The 13,640-nt window shown below is 36.9% G+C and overlaps 1 protein-coding gene across 2 annotated transcripts in view; it reads right to left on the bottom strand.

Annotated features, from left to right (window-relative positions):
- The window catches only part of ppp2r3a (protein phosphatase 2, regulatory subunit B'', alpha), a 78,864-nt gene that overhangs the window by 44,518 nt on the left and 20,706 nt on the right, over positions 1-13,640 (bottom strand). The window lies entirely within an intron of this gene.

The raw sequence follows: 13,640 nt of genomic DNA, 5'->3' as shown, positions 1-13,640 counted from the left end.
CCTTCATATCACTCAGTGGGTGCATACGCCTATACAAACATCTTAAATGTCTGATGGGAATCTTCTTACTGCATAGGACCTCCCTGGTTAGTTGGCTTAACTGCTTTGGGATGGCTAGCACTTTATAAAATTGAGATGAATGTTCCTAGAAGATTAAGTTTTAATTGTCAGGCAACAGTCTTTATCTCAGCTTAATGTTTTAATTAGCATGCACTGATTGTTATGGAGAAATGCAAACACACTGTTTGGAAAGCAAGACAACATCCACCCACAGTTTTGAGACTCTACTGGCAGGAGCATGAGGAACGAGGATGCAGCGGCCTCATTATCTTTCTAATGCCATCGCTTTCACGCCATACATTCGTTCCATGTTTAATTACACTGTAGCAGTCACGCGATGAGAAGTCGCACCCGTGTTCTGTCACATCTGCCAGCGCTTTTCAGTATCAAGACTCTAGGCTGTACGATGTTGGCAGCTTTGGAGCATTTTCCTCAAAATAACCCCCTCAACATGTTATACTCAACAAGAAAATAGATCTTGTTATTTCTGCCAGGTAGAGCAATAAATCACGACACGCTGGTCTGCTTATATTTGGCCAATTAACAGTTGAAGGATGAAGAACCGATATACTATACAGGAGCACTCATTAAGGAATCACTGCAATGGGAAAGGTTTCCCTTCGGACGGTAAATTGGGAGTTTGTGTGAGCTCTTCCTTGTTAGCGGTCAGGCCTGGTCTTGTTACTGTGCACATGCCGTCGAAGGGGGGCTTGCTTTGAGCTTTGTTTGTCTCCACTTGAGTAATGACTTTCAAAAGCTGTCGCTGCGAGAGAGAACCTGACCCCCGTGACAACAATACATTAATAAAAGAAGGATTACACACTTCCTGGCCACTAACTCCTTCACACGGTGACCAGGGTGCACACTTAACCCTTCACAGCCCCGGGGGGAAAGTGGGAAGGACGTCACTGAATGAGGAAATATGAAATATGGATGTTTCAAAAACCGAGGATAGCAATTCAGTGAAATGCTGCAAAATGTGGCATGAAGTGCTTAATTATTATTCAGAGTGAGAGATTGGAAATCAAAAGGAGTGCAGAATACAATTATTAAAAGGGAAACAGCCTGAATTATTAGCACAATGACTGTTATAATAATTACCTGGTTTTCTTTTATAACAACTCCACACATAAATGTACAATAAAAGGGAGTGATAAAAAAATATATAAAAGCAGTCCAAGCAACAAAGCAAATATGCTTTAACCTATGATTCAACCAATACGGACATCAAGCCGTTCCTGATTTTGCATTCTTATTGGTCCTTGAACAACATCCTTATCAACAATAAGATTTTACAGTTAGTTCTTATCAGACATTCCAACCTACCATTTCCCTCTCTTTAAGGGTTGTTAATAGTTAAGGTTGACAAACTGTACTCCCTGACCAGTAAAAAGATATCGGTTTGTTATTCATAATTGAAAGGAGAATGTATTTTAATAAAATACAAAGAAATTCCTCAATTTAATCGAAGAAGCAAGTTAAACGTTGCAAAGCAGCTTCACAGAAAATGTGCATTTCTGCATTTCATTTAGGAGTAGCATCTCAGTCAGTGGTGACCGTGTCAAGGAAATACTTTTAAATTCTTTAAATTCATAAATCCTAATAATTAAAAAAATCAATACTGACACCAAATATTTGAACAGTAGTGTAGAGAGACTGACAGAACAACAGACCACATCCTACTTGGCAGCTTAAAAAACCCACATTTCATGATCAATAATGGTTATTTTCCTTTTATTTTTACAGCCTAAAAGAAACAATAACTGACCTAATTTTGCAATGCAGTTTTTCTTCCAAAATGTTTTTCCAAGGCTTTTATACACTCTTTGGGAGTATAAATTACACCCCAAAAGAGGGGCAGAGATATAGTAGATTGTACTATTTTTTTTGCAGCAGGAGGAAACCAGCAGATAGCAATTAAATCTTAATTAGTGTCTACTGTTTTGAAACCGCATCAGTCAGACGGAACAATGAAGCGATGGTCATAACTATTCAAACTCGTATGAAGATGTCAGAGCAGCATGAATGCCCTACAGACAGAAACAAGCTAATCAGCAAAGGCCCTCTGCTACAGCAAAGCAGCCTGTGTAAAAAAGTGCTCTGCACTGATTATGCTTTAGTGCAACTGCAACAGCTGCTGCACTAACAGTAATGACTGCCTCCACTGTGTATTGCTTTCTTATCAAACTGATAGCAGGTCGCAAAAGATAAAGAAAAGTCAAAAGGAGAGGAGATATAGAACATGTGCATTTCGGGCAAACAGACAAACTCTATGATGCATTTAATTGCCAAGAAAGGAAAACAGATGACCCTGGTGTCACTCTACACAGCAGATGAATCATATCGCTTGGTCATGTTTTTATTGTATTCCATTCCTCCTTTTTTTCCACTTACTCTTTTCCTTCACTCGACCTCCCTGGGGCCTCAAACAGGATTTAGATATAGTGAGCAGAAGCTCTGGACAGGGCACACAGACAGTATGGGAACTGAGCCACTGACCCACTGCAGATATCTACGTGATGCATTTGTAAGACACTTTTATCCAAAGTGACTTTTAGGAAATTTAAGGCAAATGTTTTATTAGTTTGTGTTCCCTGGAATGGGACAGCTGGTACTTTTCAGCAAAGAAGCAAAGCATCATAGAGGAGACATATGGGAGAGATACCTACTAAAAAGTAAGTGCCAGAAGAGTAAAATAAAAAGTGCAACTCTTCCACAACTCTAACCCGTCAGGACTTGATAAGAAGTGCCAGGACATATTGTTGGCTGCTTAGTTTCTATTCATGTGTTGTTTTTCTGGGTAAAATCCCATTGGTCCAAAATTCCACTGCACATGCACTAGAGTTCAAAAGTTTGGAGTGAGTTTTTCAAAGAAACTAATATTTGTATTCAACATATACACACTGAATTTATATAAAGGTAAAAAGTGAAGACTTGTTCATTGCGTAAAAATATTTATATTTCAAATAAATGCTCTTTGACTTACTATTAATCAAAGAATCCTGAGAAGTGCATCATGTTTCTACAAAAATATTATCAGCACAACAGTTTTTTTTTCTTCTTTTTTTTATTTACAATGAGAAATATTATTTGAGCAGACAATCAGTATATTACACTGATTTCTGAAGGATCACGTGACACTGATGACTGGAGTAATGACTGCAAAAAAAATCAGCTTTTTCATGACAGAAACCAATTGCGCTTTAAAATATATTAAAACAGAAAACATTATTTGAAATGGAATATTTTACCATACCATTCTTTTACTCAGCAAATAAACGCAGCCTTGTTGAGCATAAGAGACTTGGAAAACTTAAAGGATTAGTTCACTACCAGAATGAAAATTCTGTCATCATTTACTCACCTTCCACTTGTTCCAAACCTGTATGAGTTTCTTTCTTCTGTGGAACACAAAAGAAGATATTTTGAAAAATGTTGGTATCCTAACAATCCTCATATCTACTGATTGGCTTCATCACTCTGTCTCCTCTCCATCAGTAAGCTGGTGTGTGGTGGGCGTTCTGGTGCAATATGGCTGCCGTCGCATCATCCAGGTGGATGCTGCACACTGGTGGTGCATGAAGAGATACCCCTGACAATGTAAAGCACTTTGAGTGCTTAGAAAAGCACTATATAAATATAAGGAATTATTATTATTATTATTATTATTATTATCCTAACAAGTTCATGAGCACCATTGACTTCCATATTATTTTCTTCCTACTATGGAAGTCAGTGGTGCTCATCAACTCTTCAGATGCCAACATTTTTCAGAATATCTTGTTTTCAACAAAAGAAACAAAACTCAGGTTTGTAACGAGTGGAGAGTAAATAAATGATGACAGAATTTTCATTCTGGTCGTGAACTAATCCTTTAATCATGTCTGGTTAGGAAACAAATACTCAGAAGACACTTTCTCACCATGCAGGCATGAGTTATAGACAGGTATAGTTTCTCTAGTAGAGTCCAAAGCAGAATAATTCAAGTGTGAGGATCAAACATTCTTCACCTCTGAGCCCCGGTGAGCACATAATAAATGTAAAAAGCCTTTAGAGCTTATGAAGTCAAAACTAGTGCTGATATATCTCCACATTTACTACGTGAGTGGACTTTAAATGATGTACATCTCTATAGTTAGCTCTTACAAAGCTCCATCAGATGCCATCTATCAATAAACAGCATTAGGTGCATGAATGAATTTGGGGCTGCTTTATGTCTAGACAGTTTTTAAACGCATGACCAGCTCATTGCTGCATTCTCATTTGGAGCTCAGGAGTACTTGTACACAGTGTCCCCAAAAAGCATCTGAACACTTAAGCCACAGATGAAACGGTTTGAAGGTCATTGCATCATCACTGTATTACAAAATATCAAACCAAGTGACATTTAGTTAAGACGGCGCAAGAACACATTTCAAGCAGAACATTTCACCCAAAAAAAAAAAAAAAAATAGTTTTATAGATTTTAAACACACTTTTTTTTTTTTTTTTTTTTTTTAAGTGTGGGCTCCATAGGATATTCATTTTATTATTTTGGAATTAAATCTTTTATTTTCACCAAGGCTGCATTTATTTGTTCAAAAATAAAGTAAAACAGTTTTATGTGTGGAAATTATTATGTTTTAAAACAACTGGTTTCCATTTTTATTAATGTAGTTTCTTCTTATTACAAAACAAATGAAATATTTAAATAAAGTTTCTGGAAACCAGGATGCACTTCAAGATTCTTTGATGAACAAAAAGGACAAATTAACTTTAAATGTATTTGAAATAGAAATCTTCTGTAATAATATAAATGTCTTTACATTCACTTTTAATCAATTCTTTGCATCAGTGTAAACAAAAAAAAGAAACCTTCAAATCCAGTGTGGATAACATTAGCTATTTATTGTCAACATACATTTACCTTCATCTAACACTCACTTTTAATCTTTAAAAATATAAATAACTTAATAACACTTTTAAATGTTCATTACTGTTAAATCTTCAGATTTCAAAATTAATACCTATTTTTCATGCTGTACACTGTCATTTTCTGATTTATTTTCATATAAACCAAAATTCTATAAAGCTTTTATTGTTTTTCATATTATGACTGATATAATTGTTTATCATAATCAATTACTGACTTGGCAAGAATTTTTATATTGGTGCATGCTTCCTCAATACGGTCCATCCACGTCACTCTTAAATTGCTTAAATGCCACTGCAAAGTGGCTCTGAAAAGTAAAGCTAGTTTGGTGAAAAGCTCTATGGTGGCACTTTATTTGATGTTTTGGTACCTACTGCAATGAAATTCTTTAGATATATAGGCTTAAGTGTTCAAATGTGTTCTGGGGACACTGTGTATTTACATATTTGATAAACAAACGGATGGCATTCTAATGAAGACTGGCGCCCAGAAGGAAGTAACTCGAGCCTGGCTCCTTGTACTGTAGCGCCTCGCCACACTGGTGACAGTATAGTATGGCCATCCAACAGAGATGATAGACAGCCACAGGAGAACAGCATACTGATGACACAGTCCACCAGGATAGACACATCAGTGTGCGGTCCGGGAAACGCAGAGCAATGCTGACTCACACTCAGCCTCATACCACTTAGCTTCCTTCAGCCGGTCACCACATCCACACCCCTTTACCAAACAGGCGATGAGGTTCTGAAGGAAGAGCACTGCTGGGTTTCCCACAGGCTGGAGGGTAAGAAGCAGCGATCGTGGGCAGGTGTTAGTCCTCCAGCTGTCCAGCAACTTTCACAATTATTCATGGTGACTCAAGCCCTGATGAGAAAAGGGGCCACTTCATAGCAAGCACAGCGCATGTCATTTTCTACATCCTGCTCATTTCCAGACTTTGGTGCAGTGAGTTTGATTCTCAGATTTCACTTTTAAGATGCAAAGAAATTCAGAATTTTTATTACACATTAGTTACAATCCACAGGAAGATGTTGTGGCAGACATCACATTGTCTTCTCCTTGTAACTTCTAGAGCCATTTAAAAGAACATCTCAAAGATGAGATGAATGCTGAAAAGAGACCCAGTTTAACATGACAGCTCCTAAAAACACTATCAGGAGAAAACCGTCCCCAGCTAGGGAAAAACAAGGAACAGACAACAGAGTAAAAAAAAAAAAAAAAAAAAAAAGCCTGTTTCCCACTGAACAAAAACAGTGAAGCTGCCTGAAACTTCAAGCTTTGGAAAAAGTTCTTCCATGCGTGTCATGTGGTTTCCAATGGTTAACAAAAGAAATCAGAATAAGTATAGTGCCTCATAAATATCTGTTCCACAAAACCACTTTCTTTAATACACAAAGAACATGGAGTGCTCACTGATCATAATTACGTACTCCGACCAAACCAGAGATAACACACCGTGAAGGAGAATTATGATTTATGTTAAATTCATGCAGGAAGGCCAAACTCATGGCATAATGGCACAGTGCTTTCACTGTACCTTTTTTGTTTATCTTCATTGCAGAAAATGTATTTCATAAGTCCTTAAAAATGTCATCATGGAATTTAAAGAAAGGTAAAACACAGAGACTTACATTATCTGTAAAATTAGCAGTAGCCAGCAGTCATGTAACAAAACAGGTATAAGCCAGCTAAAATGTCATAAAACCTATTTTCCCATATACTTCACAAATATTTCTTCTATAAATATTTTATAGCTTAAGGGTGTAATTTTTACACCCATGTCTTCCAATCAAACAGGAAGTCCTGCCCCAAACTCAGTTATTGGTTGAGCCAGAAGTTGACATTTTCCATTAAGAGGATCTGTGCAGGAACATATAAGCATCTGGACACTAATGGTCCACTAATTTTGGTGAAACAAGTCCACTGTCGATAGCGTAGTGATGTATAGTATAAAGCACAGATCACAGAGAAGTCACTTTCAAACTAAGCAGCTTGAACCCATTGTGAAATCTGTATAGGGAATCCAATATCCTCATTTAAAATTCCTGATTGCAAGTTTTCCTATTGAAATGACTGGTTTTTACCTGTGAATATTTTTAGAATAATGGTAAATGCGACCACACTTTAAAGGGTTAGCTCACCCAAAAATATGTGTATATGACTTTCTTCTATCAAACAAATCCAGTCAGAGTTATATCAAAAATTGTCTTTGATCTTTCAAACTGTTTAATGACACTCAGCGGGTGTTGCAGTGCATCAGTCCAAAAGAAGTTAAATAAAAAGCGCCCAACCATAAAAAAAAGCACCGAACATGACTCAGGTGGTGAACAAGGGCCTTCTGTAATGAATCGGTATGTTTTTGTAACAAAAATATCCATATTCAAAACGTAATAATAATTTTAATGCAGCTTGCACCAACAGTTGTATACAGAAGCAGCTCCAGGACGATGACGTATGAGGTCAGTGTTGCGCATGCGCCCGGTACACCTCGTGAAAACCAACGTTTGTTAACAGGAGCAAAGGAAGCTAATTTTCCTTACTTTAGCAAAGGGAAACCAGTCTCCTCTTGGCTTATATCGAAATTTGTGTTTGATTTTCATCTGATGGCTCTACTGTATATCTAGGGTGACAGGCATGTCAGCTCAGCAGCAGTCAAGCCAATGCTGGTCAATGCTGTGTTTGCTCTTGAAAAGGGATTAGCAGAACGAGGTGATATATCGACTGAGAAAGAGAGCATTACCAGATAAAGGAGAGAGAAGTGGGGGAGAGAGGAATGAAGATGGAAGCAAATGAGCTAAAGCCATGGTGCTGTTAGTATTTTACATACAATGAAAAGTGGCCTTTAGATTTTTGATCAGCTAACTTTCATATTCCAGACCAGCTCAACTGATCTTCATTTAACAGTTCAAGAGCTTCCTGGTCCATCTATGCGGTCTGACAGACCATTTAGCATCGTGGCACAGAGGTGCATATATGAGGCATGGTTGGAAAGTTTTTCCAGACCGACATTTAGTCTCTCACTGGCAATCAAGCTCTTTTTTTGCACTCAGTCTGAGTCAGACTCCACTTCTTTAATCTAGCTACAAAAAGAAACAGAAATAGGTTCGTGGAAAGTTTTGTGAAAGGACTGAAGGATAGGATGACAGAAGTTAAAAGCCACTTGACCAAGACCAACTACTGCAAATGGGCCATTAACAATTCTTTGAATTTTTTATGAACTTTCCATTTTTTCTTTCCTTTCAGGAAAAGAAAGGCAGGAACAAGTGACTTTGTATGAAGGTTGCAGTTGCACACATTTCATAAATGCTCAACTCATCTTAGCTTGAGCACAAGGTGATTTTTTTATAATTATGTCACTGGATTCATTTGCAAGGCCTGATGAAGAAAACATCTAAAGGCTATATTTTGATCATGATTCACTCACTTATTTTCACTTGCTACATGGAGCAGAGGCAACGCAGCCTATTCAAAACAGGTTAGGGATTAATGAGAGGGAGTGAAAGCCGATAAAAAAAGGTGAACAAATGAGACAACACTGCAAAGCAGATTTAAACATGACCAAAAAAAAGTTTTAAATTGGAACTGTACTCTTATTGTTAACTGACAGCACTACTTAAGAAGCCAGATATTTAATAAATGAATGTTCAGGGCATATTAAATACACACAAATTCAGTGTGGACCTGCTCATTAGCCACATAAAAGAAGCAAACAACAGACTAAGGAAGTATTAAATATTCCATCCGCCAGAAACAATATAAAAAACAAGGTTAGATTTTCTTTGGCAGGTTCAAAACGAGAAACAATGAGTCATGCCTTTGCTTATCCAGCACATCCTGACATTTCTTAGAAGAGCTGGACCTTATAAGGACGAGAAGACTTCTTTTCCTTTCTCCACCAAGCACAGCCTTAATAAATAATCACTCTCTTTGGGGTTGTGTCAACACAGGCCTTACTTCAGTTTGTGTCAGTGCAGAAAGACTGTCTGACACTTCAAAGCCACTTTGTTCAGCAATCTAAATGTCTGCAAAAATAACAAAGAAGCCAAATATCAGTTAGGTCAAGTTTCAAACCGCAGTTACAATAAACACTGTCCTGAACATTTCAACTGCACCATCTACTGCCAACTACATTACTATGTGACAATGTGAGAACTGCACTCAACTGCAAACCTAGATAGAAAATCTACAAATTATAAATGTGGGGAAATGACAATAAAATACTCACAGTAGTTCATGTGGACAACACAGGGCTCAAATATAGTAGTCAACATTTGAAGTGGATCAAAAATGTTCATGAAAGTTGTCCAAAGACAAGAACCCATTTTGGTTTTAGGTTTTAGGAAAACTTTGATTAAAGGTTTTATCCACTTCAAATGCGCCAACAATTCCTCTCATTTCTGTTACACTCAGGAACACTTCAGGTAGGGCTGAGTTTTTATGTAAAACACCATAATTTGATTTGGCAAATGTAAATCAGCTTTCAAATATCCCAGTTAAGAATTGTTCTGCTACATCAAACTAATGAGAATCAGCCCGTTAGTTATTCTGTTGGTTAGGAAAACTGTACATTTATTTTTGTTTATTAAACAATTAACCAAAACAAAAAAAGGCCTAACACAAGCTTGCTCTTTTTTTCTTTTCTATCGGTTTTCTTTTTATTTATTATATAATAATAAAAAAACCTTGCTGCGTGAACTGCGTTAAGCTAACTGAGACTTGTTATAGCACTTGCATATCATTGCTCTTTTGTTGATTTTGATTGCTTCCACTGTCCTCATTTGTAGGTTGTACAAGTCATTTGTAAGGATAAAAGTGTCTGCTAAATGTAAATGTAGATCTGTCCATTCACATGAACACTATGACACATTCTTTCAGGCCATTGGTCCCATAAATGAAATGGAGGTACTATAGTCTTCAATAGGAAAATGTCTTCACATCAGCAGATGTTATAGCTAAGTGCTTACTTGCACCTAAATACTTTCCCTAATTTCTCATGATTTTATGAGATGGAAACGTGCAAAAATAAAACAGATGATAGAAATACCACACTACATTAATACACAGACTCCCATATACAGATGTAAACACAATAGAGCACAAAAGTAACCGCTCACTTTTTAAGCCACATTGGTTTCAGAAGTATTCCCCATTTATTTCATCCTCAGACATTTTTCAATATAATAAAGAAAAATGTAATAAATAAAATGTGGGAAAAAAAAATCTCATTATTTGCCATCTATCTACCACACTTTGAATAAAATAATCACTATTCATTGTGAATACTGTAATTACGTATGTATGCGTGTGTGTGTGTGTGTGTATGTGAAAATGTTGAATTTGCAACTTGTAAGTAAAAAAAAAAACCCCGCTTTTAGAGTTGTTGAGTAAATTGTTCAAAAGTAAACTGACTGAATTAGATCTTTTGCAACTCTTTATGGAAGAAGATGGCCATTAGTAAGCAGTATTGCTGAAATTCCATTTTTCACAGTAACACTGATGGATCTCTCTTCAGCATTACTGAAAGAGTTAATTATATTCCGGCAATTCAACAATAAAACAATTTTCTAAGTGGAAATTGCATAGACTTTTGGCTACTGCAAAATGTAAAAACTTGTAGTAGTCCAACAAAAAGTATATATCAATCGATATTTATTTATTTTTTCACTTCTGAAACCCAATGGCTGCGTTCTGTAACACAAAGTCCCTGGGGAGGAAAGTGTTGGCCAGACACTTGGTAGGGTGAGTAAGGGGTGGTGTGACAGTGAGTAAAATCAAGAGAGAGAAAAGAGAGAGCTATGCAAGTGTGTGTAAGCAGAGAGCAGAAATTCTCTGCATCCCGGATCCCTTCTCCACTCTAAATAGTAATCATGTCTGACAGCTGACCTGAATTTGTCTGGATTGCTCCATGGTTGCAGCAAATTTGTAACCCTTAACCTCTTCATTACCTACACAGTTCTGCCATTATAAACCCACTTTTCATAAAACGTGCCTCTTCAGACACAACACTTCGCCTACATACACAACTCATTGAAAGTTTATACAAGAAACCTGGGGTATTTCCAGGCTTACTTCACACATCTCTTGTGTACTAGTCAGAGCTGGGTAGATTACATACAAGCTTTAATACTTTACGCTTTCCAAATTACCTGACAAAAATTGTAGATAATTGTAGAGATCCATTACATGACACAATAATAATATAAGACTACTTTTTAGATTACTTTTAACTTCACATTGATTTAAATAGGAGAAACTTTTAAAATATTGATTTAAAAATACAAAACAATACTTTACTATTAAGAGTGTATTTCTATGGGGAGATTTTTATGGCACAAGATGTCCTTCTACTGTGAACTGAAAATCTCCAGAGGATCCGACTGATAAAGAGCTGTGAGGTGTAGGTAAGCTTTGAGAGACAAGATTAAAGACAGGTGGCTGAGACTGTGTAAGCTGATCCTCTGTTCTTCATCCTCCTCTGCACAGTCTGTAGATGCTGGATCAGCATCAGGAGATCATTGCATTCTCTGTAACCTGCATCTGACCTGAGCTTCCCCTCAGAAACTCCCAGCACTAACAAGAGACCGTCCTCACTTGGAGTCTGAAACTTGCTGCCTGCAACTTCTTCCAAATTTAAAAAACACTGACTGCATTTGTCTATCAGTTTGATGCTTAATGCTCCAATGCATTAAATGTTTCCAACATAGGCTAATTTTCTTCATTTCTTGTCATCTACTATATAGCTACCATTCCATTAAGTGTCAAAAACAAGGAGGGCAATATTGGCTGGAGAGAGTTATCTTGGCGTTCCCTTCCATCTAATTGCACTTTTGCTCATAGGGACTCATTTTGGACACAAAAGAGTGCTGTCATTTTGTAGGCTACTCAAAAATTAGCAACACATTGGCTCCCTTGACAAAAAGCTAACAGTATTTTTCCATTGGATGTCGGATTAATGCAGAAAAAATTCTCAGTGACAAAAAAAAAAAATTAATGATTCCTACTTATTTTTCTCATCAAAGGTCATACGGTATGTTGCTACACAACTGTCACATGACATCAGCATGATTAGTTCCAACAAGTCTTCCAATAATTCTTTAAGATACAATCATTTGCAAGAGTGCAAGTATAAACACAGGCTATAAAAGCAGACGATTTTCCTATAAATGACGTTCAGTAGATGAAATTTTATGTCTCTGTAGGCCCGTTAAGCCTCTTGTTAGCCACAGCTTTTGACAAGACTTGTAAAAGCTTAAAAAAATCATTAGTGGGTTGTTACGGATTTATTTTATTGCACGTAATAAAACATGAAAATATCCTGAGCTTGTGATAACCACAGACAATATTTCAGGCATTTAACTAAAAACCCATACAAAAAATCTTTGACTTCGGGACGATGGAACTATAAGTTCCAAAATGCTCACTCGATTCTGGGGTTTAGGACTAATTCCTACAGAACTGCATTGTTTCGGAGCCTAACACCCAAGCTCACAATATAATGCCACATACTACTCTGGAGCAAACAGAAAAACAATGACTTTGTGACAACACTGATGGCACCACAAGTACACAAATAGTCCCAAATCCTTCACATGCGATTGTCTTGAGGTGTGATACAGGCAGCAAAGAGGAAAAGCCCATTATACACTATTTTAAGAGAGCCTTCAAAAAGGTTTTAAAAGCCTATTTTAAGAGCCCTCAAAAAATTATGTGTCACTAGTTTAACATTTACTGAACTGAACTGATGTATGATTGTACATTGCAGATAATGTAGTTCATCACGATATACTACTCCTGAATTCTTATATAGCTACTTCTTAATGGCTGTCAACAGAAAAATAAGCTAAAAATAAGTGTGTTCTAGTGAGCCCCTGTTTGTTCATCTCTCACTGAATAAATAAATAAATAAATAAATAACACACAAAGTGCACACTATGTTGGCCAACAAAGTGTGTAATGTATTTAATTAACCACCTCTGAAGAAACTGGATGGTTTCGAGTGATGCAGATAAAAACCATTATTTTCCACACTAGCTCTTGGGGAAAAAGTGGTCAAATTTACCGGCAGAGCAGAGACAACGCTCTAAAAATGTCTCACAGAGGCCGTTTTATTTATGGCCACATCAGTGTGTGACCGGAGAGCTATTAGAGATCAATTATCGCTGCTGTTACTGGAATTCTGCACAGAGCTGGATGGCCATTATTCCAAACTGGATTGCTCTGGGAACATGGACTATTTCCTGACAGATCTTAACAGCTTGAGATACTGTAAAAATACACATGAAACATCTAAAGTACACTGCCATCTTGATCTGATAAGGCTTATCGCTGGCCAATTGCTCTCAACAGACACGCACTGGCATGTCAACGGCATCTATATATAAGAATCAATCTTCAGTCAACACTTCCCAGAGCTTTCCCAGGCTTGTTTCCTTTTTATTTAATGAAGTCATCCCTCAATCACAAAACAAACAGTTTCGACTCCGTGAGACTCCACCCTGGTTTTAACCCATCTGAAAACAACATGACAGTGCATTCTGATTGACAGCAGTCACATTGATTCACAAGGTCTGAATTCAATAAAAAATAATGAAATATATACATTTATAAATATATTTTATTTATTTGCGTGTGTATATACATGCTAGTACAAGCATTTAAGTAAATG

The sequence above is a fragment of the Carassius auratus genome, chromosome 27 (assembly GCF_003368295.1).
Source record: "Carassius auratus strain Wakin chromosome 27, ASM336829v1, whole genome shotgun sequence".
In the NCBI taxonomy this organism is placed as follows: domain Eukaryota; kingdom Metazoa; phylum Chordata; class Actinopteri; order Cypriniformes; family Cyprinidae; genus Carassius; species Carassius auratus.
The sequence above is the reverse complement of the archived record's forward strand: the minus strand, read 5'-3'. Positions and strand labels throughout refer to the sequence as shown.